At 48.5% G+C, this 8,693-nt stretch overlaps 1 long non-coding RNA gene across 1 annotated transcript; it reads right to left on the reverse strand.

The window, feature by feature from the left end:
• Window positions 1-361: 361 nt before the first annotated feature.
• LOC131382957 (uncharacterized) lies at window positions 362-2,473 on the reverse strand. The gene is made up of 3 exons (XR_009212590.1): window positions 2,328-2,473; window positions 1,073-1,114; window positions 362-613 (listed from the first exon to the last, which is right to left on the reverse strand). It is a non-coding gene; the product is annotated as an uncharacterized LOC131382957 (long non-coding RNA).
• Between the last annotated feature and the right edge of the window lie 6,220 nt (window positions 2,474-8,693).

An 8,693-nucleotide genomic window follows, 5' to 3' on the forward strand; every position in this document is an offset into this window, starting at 1 on the left:
GTGCCAAGGTTCTCATTTCCCAAACATTCTTTCACAGAGAAGGATGCAGGTGAACCACGAGTCCTTCTGCATTTAGGATGTGGCGAGAAAGCCAGGTTTTCCTGCCCTATCCTCCCTCCCCTCAACAAAAGTGAGCCTTCCTCTTTTATACCAGTCTGGGCGGTGCAGAGTAGGAAACAAACAGCTCTGTTTCTCCCTCTCCTTCCTCAATAAATGTGTTTCCCTGCAAAGCAACTTCACTATTTGTGTGTGGGTTCTCAGTGCCCTCCACGGCAGCTGGCTGCAGGCCAGCCCAGGGCTAACCCATAGCATTCACAAGACAGCCCCATGGACAGAGAGAATCACTCATGAACTCCAGCAATTATGACGTTTCTTTCTCTTATTCTTACAGAGTAACTCTCAGTGTATCTCCAGCTAAGTTATTTATCAAATAAAAAGGTCATATTCCATGCCTAATTAGATTTCTTTGCAAGCTTTGACTGATCTATCCTATAGATCTGGTTTGTTGAGAATGCAATGACATATGAGAAGATGAAATGAAAGCGAGTTCATTTGTGGAGTTAATGCTTTAAAGTTGAGACTTCTTGGGACTGGTTCAGAGAAGGCTTCATTTCTGGGAAAGAAAAACAAAGAAAGATGAGATGGGAAGAAGTGAGAGGTCATATAATTTGGTTTAATGAGGACTGTTTGGGGAGCTGTGGCTTTCAGCCATGCCTGTAAAATCCTCCTTTGACTACATGTGAGGGCTACATGAGAATTTTTCTGCTAAAGATTTAGTATTCCAGTTATGTATTATTGTGTATCAAACCATCCCAACATGTAGTGCCATAAACCCGCCCCCATTTCATTGTGCTTGTGAATTCAGTGGGTCATGAGTCTGAACAGGATGGAAGGGGGTGGCCACCCCTCCTCAGTCTCTGAGGCCTTAGCTGGAAAGACTTGAGTGGTCAGGCGTGATGCTGAGGGCTGGGGCTGAGCAGGGCCTTCTGCAGGTGCTGTCACTCAATGCCTGGGCTTGACAGCTGGGACGCTGGGTCCTGTTGGAGTGCTGACCACAGTTCCTCCTCCTCACCTTTTTGCCTGGTTAGGTGGCTCATAGCATGGTGGCTGGATTCTAAAAGAGAGGGTGATGGAATATTTTATGTGTCATCTTGGGTAGGCCATAGCAGATACTTGGTCAAACACCAGCCTAGCCCTCACTGTGATGGCATTTTTAGATGATATGAGCATTTAAATCAGTATATTCCGAGTAAAGTCAATCATGCTTTATCATGTGGGGGGCCTCACCCAGTCAGTTGACGGTCATATAGCAAAAAGACTGAGGTACCCTGAGGAAGAGGGAATTCGGCCTCCAGACTGTGTTTGGATTCAAGTTGCAGCACCAGCTCTTTCCTAGATCTGCAGCCTGACAGCCTACTTTGCAGATGTTGTACTTGCTGGTATCCACAGTTGTGGGAGTGGATTCCTTAAGGTAGATCTCTCTGCACACACACACACACACACACACACACACACACACACACACACACCCTATTAGTTCAGTTTAAGAAACAGTAATCGATAGGGGCCCAGGAGGGAGTCTCAAGAGAGATTATTAGAGGAGACGAAGGCTGAAATGTCCAGGTCACTTCCACAGGCTCTTCGGTGGAGCCCAGATTCGGGGGGAGGGGACGTAGCCTACCTCTCCGGGGGAGGAATATCAAAGAATATGGAACCATAGTTTTCAGCCTCCACACCATGAAACTGCAGTGGCCCTTTGACAGCCTGGACCATACAGAGGGCGAGGCTTCCCAGTAATTGTCTAGGGAGCTGGGTGAAGAGCAGAGAGGAAGAGCACACCTGTGCTAAGAGCCCCAGCACCATCGCACAGCCTCTGAACGCATCCTCTTAAGAGGAGCCCATTTGCACCTACGTCTCCGCAGGACCAAGTCGTCAAGGTGAACTACGGCCTCTGAGCTTTGGGAGAAACCTGTGGCACAGGCCATGGGATCTCAATATCTGGATGACACAGTAGGTAACTTGGAAGAGGGCATAGAGGCAAAACCTAACATTTTGTGGATTAGGTTGTTGGGCGGCTGAACGCATGGGCGACAAGTTCCTCCCTCTGCTGCCTGTGCACCAGGTAGTACAATAAATTCTTTCATGGTCTCATTTAACCTTTGAAATAAGCATGTAGAGTAGTGTCTCAGGAATCTATTGTAGAACAAATCACTCTAACAATCATTTCATCATCCACCCTCGTGGTCCTGGGATAGAATAGGCTCAGCCGGGCTCTCCCTCAGCTGTGGTCAGAGGGCAATGAGGGCAGGAGTTCTCTCCAGGCTCACCCACTCACTGTGGATGTGCCATCTGCTGGGACCTCAGCAGGGGCTGTCAGCTGGAAAGGCTGTGTGGGGTCTCCAGTTGGCTTCTTGGTTCCAAGCAAGAACATCCCAAGAGGGTCTAGCAGAAGCTGTGTAGCCTCTTATGACTTCACCTCAGAACCACAAAGTGTCACTTCCACGGCATTCCATTTGTTACCAGTGAGTCACAAAGGCCAGCCCTCATTTGGGGAAAGGAGTATCAAAGAATTTGCAGATGTGTCTTAAAACCATCACAGTCAACATGAATTTCTCTCACTATACAGATGAGGAAACCAAAACCTGAGAGGCTGAGTTGACCATGATGGTGCACACAGCTAGCAAGCAGCAGAAGTGAGACATGAAACCAGCTCAGCCAGGGTCTGAAGCCTGTGCATACAACTGCCCTGCCACCCTGCGTCTCTGTAGCCAATATTTTAGCAGGGCATATACTACATAGATACGTAGGAACAGAATTTGAGATTGAAAGGCACGAGAAAGAACTAATAAACTATTCCAAGAGCAGGCAAGGAATGGGCTTGTACCACTAAGAGAGGTCAGAAAAGGCTTCCCATGGCAGGTGGATTTGACAGAGTGGGTAAGATAAGGAAGCGCAGAGAAGCTGGAGGGGGACAGGAAAATGTGGCAGGGTGGATGGGGGGCAGGTATTTTAGGCAGAGACTTGGACATGTGGAGGCAGGAACATACCTGGTAACTCTAATAACAGCCCAGTGTGCATACAGTGATTCACAGAAGAAGAAAATGAAGGAGATGTGGACTGGCACCTGGTATAAAAGTGCTTAAATGCCAGGTCGAGGCCTTTTGCTTTCATTTAAAGCTATGCTTCTCCAAGTGGTCCCTGGACCGGCAGCTTCAGCATCACCTGGGAACTTGCAAGAAATACACATTCTTAGCCCCACCCTAGACCTATGTTTTAACAAGTGCTCTAGGGGATTCTGATACAGCCTTGAGTTTGAGACCCTCTGCTCCTAGGTATGGGGGGCAGGGGAGGTGGGGACCCAGCAGTTTTGAGTGAGAGAGTGCAATAATCTGAGTTGCTCTTCAGCAGATCACCCTGGCTGGGGTGTGCTGGGCAGACTGAAATAAGAGAGCAAACCTTTGTCCCCAAGGAAGGGTAATGCAGGGCGGAACTAGACAGGAGGAGAGGAGGAGGGCAGGAAGGAAGGGCCCAGCACTGGGGCCCTGCAGCCTTGGGACTTGGTGATGGTAAGGAGAGCAAGAGCAAGTTCTCCCTCACAGCGTCCCCTGTGGAGCTCACAGGCACAGCCAGCTACTTAGAATTTCTCTAAATATTTGAACCACATGGCCCAGGAATCTAGGTATAAACTCGTGACCCAGGGGTTGAGTTACAGGCTCAGTTTCCTATTACACAATCAAGCAACTCTCTGCATTTTGCCTCCGGGAAAGCATTGCTTGGTCAAGCATTTTCTTTCAGCCCTTCATGCTTCATTGCAAGGCCTTTTGGCTAGACTCAAGGACCACTGAATTTTCTAAACCACCTTTGCAAAATGGGTTTAAAAATATGATCTACCACATATGGTTGAAAATTAAATGAGATAATTCTTCACACTCAATACTTATTAGCCACTTTTATTATCACCCTCATTATCATTATCATTATTACTCACTCATTCATTCATCCAAGCTATATTTGCTGTGCACCCACTATGTGCAATGCTCTGGGAACATAGTGGTGAATTATCATGGCCACTCCTCTGGGTCTCTCTCTCCTTCATTGCCAGTTTACTTGTGAGATGGACAAGAACATGAGTCTTAGAACCTCATAAATTGGGTTTGAGCTCTAAATGTTATAATGCATTAACTTTATAATCTTAGAAAATTACATCTCTAGGGCTCTTAATTCACTTGCAAATGGGATTGAAAGACTTGTGTCACACAATTGTGTGAGGATGAAATGAGAAAAGAGATGAGGAGGCATTTGGAGGATGGTACAGGCTGTGCACCCTCAGGAAGTGCCAGGATTCCTGCTTCTCGCCTCCCCTCCCTCAATCCCATGTCCTCTCCTTGGACTGTTCACTCCCAAAGCTTCCCACTCTCTCTGGTCTCTAGGCCCAATTCCACACTGTAGTGTTGCATATTTCCCTGCCTCTGCTTCTGGGCTGCTCCCAGATGCTCTTCCAATTCAGTGAAAGCCAATTAAGTAAGCAATCAATTTGCCGAACGACTAATTCAGTGAACACACCAAATATACAGATTTGTCAACAACTTGCTTCTTTTGACTCTCTAGAGTATATGGCAGTTCTTACGGAATGTGATGATGGTCATGGATATTTAAGGAGCATTTCATTTGTGTTGCTGTGGGGATCATGGAGGTACCAGAGCATAGAGGACTTTTCTAATGGAGGAAAATTCAGCAACAGAGGCCTGTCTGGAGGCTGACTCAGAGCGGGAGTGACAGAGGGAGCAGGAAACCATGGAGGCCACAGAGCCTCGAGCCCCCAACTCCTATAGGCCTCTTAGGCTCTGCCAGTTCATCCAATATAAATCAATGGGGACTTTAATAGATACATTTTTTAAAGATCTATTCGCTGATCAGTGTGTGGTCCACTGGCCTTGAGGGACTTGTTGAGGCCCAGACAAGCCCTTCCAAGTGGATTTTCAGCCACTTATGAGCACACGTGGCTGAGCCCTGATCTTAACGGCACAGGGATTAGCACTGTCTCTGATGGTCGCCTGCCCTTCAACTTGAATCTATAACTTAGTGCACTTACCAAGGTCCCAGCAGAGGCCACAGAGGTGAAGGGAGAGGGGCCATTCTCTAGAATCCCGGATGTGGAATTTGGGGCCACCTGGAAGGGTCTGGCCCTTGAACGTTTTAGGTAACATCTTGCTGTATTTTCTCTGTCTGAACCTTCCCCAAAGCTACCACTTTCCCCACCTGTTTCAACAATTTTTTCTTTTCCCAGCCAAGATTGAGGGTCAGAAGACTTTCCGCATTCACAAATGTCCTCTGCATTTCTCAGCTTCCGGGCTGGGCTCTGAGCGTCATGGCTCAGAGCGCCTTCATTCCCCTCTCCTCTCTGCTTTGCATCTGTGATTGTGTTAGTTGTCCCGGGCCTGTGCCTGTGAGATATATCAGCTGCAGTTCCACTGAGCATGCCTGTGCTGACTACTGTAGCTTCTCTCCACCAGGATTAAAGTGGGGGTTCCCAGAGTAGAGACAGCCGGGAGGTCTAGCTGGGCACACCGTGGTGAAGCTGAAACTGTCACACCCTCCCCTCTTGCTCCTGTATGAGGAGGAGCACAAAGCCATGTCTAACAGAAAGCTTGACTGCTGAGGTCCAGTGACCACATCCTGCACCATGAGCTCTGAGGGAGGACACCTCCCACCTGGTGTCTCTTCCTCTGTGCACAGAGCTCTCCCCATCCATTGTCCTCTGCCTTGGGTTTGGTTATATGAGGTAGGTTTTGCTATGAACACCTCTCATCCTTTCCAAAGATGGGAGAGCAGGAACCACCTCCAACCCATCACTAGGATGACCATACGCCCTGGGTTTTAGCCACAGCAGCTCACAAAGCCCTTCTTGGAATGCTCTCGTCCTCTCAAGAACGAAGGTGGAAATCAAGGCAGAGGAGGAAGTGAAGCCCAGAGAAGACTCACAGCCTGGGTGGGTCACACAGCAGCACAGGTCTGTGGGTGGAGCTTCAGGTTGCAAATCTGCCCCAGGCTGCTGGACTTGCCCCAGAACATGGAGGCTGCTGATGTCTGCCCCAACCTGTCTTACTCCTGTCCTACATTTTGCATCATTGAAACCCCTCACTAGCCTGGGGCTTGCTAGGGATGGGAGTCTCCAACTTCTCTGTGCTGATATAGTGGCTGGGGCACAGTCCTCATGAGACATGTCTCCAGAATTTCCTAACTGATTGTGATCACTGGCTCTGTGCCCATCTGTGATGTGAAGGCGGCTGCACTCATTTTAGGAACATGAGAACTGAAGGCTCTCTGTCTGTAACTGGAGACTGCCCTGGACAGGTCTAAATTTAAGTTCTGTGCATGCATCATTTTAATAATAATAACTAACATTTATCCTGTGCCAGGCCTTATGCAAGAGGGCTCCCCATGTATTCCAATAAACATCTCACAACCCAATGAGGCCTGCTGTCTTGTTCCATTACAGACAGGGAAACTGAGGCACGGGAGATTAGATTATGTCCTCAGACTAGCCCTCTCACTAACACCAGTAATACGCTTAATGTTTGTGCTCCATTCTAGACCAGAACTTAAATGGAAAACCCCAAGTGAAGAGTTTGCAAATACACACACCTACATTATTGAGCTTCCTAAGCTAGCCTGGTGCAGGTGACCTGCATATCTGCTGGGAACTCACGCAGATGCAATGCTGACCATGCAGCTCCATGGCCACTCTGGCCTCTTTGTAGCCTGTTTCTCTGACTGTTTAACTGCAGCTGTGGGGACCATGGGGTTTAGCAAGGAATTAACCTAATTGTATCCTGTGAGTCATGGACATCGCTCAGCTAATAACAACAACAGCTAACCCCTGTACAAGCACAAGACCTCACAAATCACAGAGCTCCTTTACCCAGGAGAGCCCAGTTGATCCTTCTTGTTACCTGACCAGGAAAGTGGGTAGTTGTGATGTTTCTTGTTTTCTAGGTAATCCAAGGGCAAGACAAAGGGACAGAAGGTGGTGGCTTCTTGGCTGTGTGCCTGGAAACCTGAGGAGCCTCAGCATGGGGTGGACCCCATGGAATCTGAGCACTGAGCTGTCTTTATTTGGGCTTTCAGAGAGAACACAGATGGGACAGATGCTGCCCCCACATTACGGGTTATTGCAAAAGGGACAGAACAGGATTCTTGCAAAAGTCTCCACAAAGACAGAGAGAGGAAAATGACAACACGCAGCACAGAAAGGAGGCAGCACCTGCAAGTGATTGGGGCCTTCAGGGATCACCTTACGCTGGGGTTTGAAAGTAATTATCCTCAGTTATTATTCAGAGCAGCAGCGTTTATAGCTGAGCAAGTCAGAAGAGAGCAAATCCAAGCCCCAGTGGATGGGTCACCCCTTCTGATCTTTGGCCTTCTCAACCACACCGATGTCCAGGGTCTGAGCTGTAAATTATGGCGGTGGCGACCTCTGGATTGGGCAGCTGCACCTGGGAGAAAGAAATCCATGCTAAAAGGCAGGATGCAATCTTCAGGGCTGCGAGACCCCAAAAGAAGAGTTCAGTGTCTGAATTTGTAGGGCATGGTAGGAACAGAGGAGACTCCGAGGGTTAGGTAAAAGCCCTTTGCTCTGTCACCCAGATGCAGGGGCAGGGCTGGGCATGGAATCAGGAGGCCTTCCTTCCACTCTGATGCTGCAAAGGACTGGGCTGGACACTCCTGGGTGTGGGGTCGACTTAGCCTTGAGCTTCTGAGCTTGGCCTCTGCAGTGCGACTTGTCCTTCATCTTTCTCTCCAGCTCAGCCCTGTGACCACCTGCATAGCCAGAGTGGAAGGAGGCGTTACTTTTCCTTTCTGAAAAATGTCAGGCTTCACTGGTTTGTTTTCTTTTCTCCCCTTTCTCTTTCTCTATTTCTTCATTTAGAACAGATCCGCATCAGGCAATTAACTGGTACTCAACAAATTGTTGATACACGTACTGCAATAGTCTCCTCTTATCCCAGGGGCACGCGTTCAAAGACCTCAGTGGATGCTTGAAACTGCGGATAGTGTGGAACCAGATGGACACTGTGTTTAAGCTCCCTGGGCTTCTTTCATAAGAACTCCAACCCCTTTCTCCAGGGCTCCATCCGCATGGCGTGCTCACTCCTCACGGCCCCCTTTTGCCCTTTGCCACGCAAGGCCTCCTAGACAGCATTGTCTGTGAGGAACACGTCCTCGCCAGGCACCAAACATGCTGGCATCTTCATCTTGGGCTTCTCAACCTCCAGAACTGTGAGAAGTAAACGCCCGTTGCCTGTAAATTACCCAGTTTAAGATATCTGTGATAGCAGCCTTGAATTGACTGAGACAGTGTAGCTTGGCTCTGTGGTGTCGCAGTGCCACTCAGATTCTTGCTCTTCAGGGACACCAGCATGTGCCTCCAGGGCTGTCTGGTTTCCTGCCTTCTGAACAAAAGTTTATTTTTCTGAGTGGCCTCACCTCTGGACAGAGAAGATAGGGGGTAGCCATCATCTTTCAGGACCCTCAGCAGACATAGAGTTACTATGATTCTTTACATACATAAAGTGCTTGCAGAGCATTTTCCACCCATTATCACACCCACTTCTCCAACACTTCTTTAGGTCTGGGATTATGGAATGTCAGAAGCAGTGAATGAATTCCCCAGGGACAGCTGGAAAGTGGGA

Source organism: Hylobates moloch, unplaced genomic scaffold (genome assembly GCF_009828535.3).
Source record: "Hylobates moloch isolate HMO894 unplaced genomic scaffold, HMol_V3 SCAFFOLD_3, whole genome shotgun sequence".
Lineage (NCBI taxonomy): Eukaryota > Metazoa > Chordata > Mammalia > Primates > Hylobatidae > Hylobates > Hylobates moloch.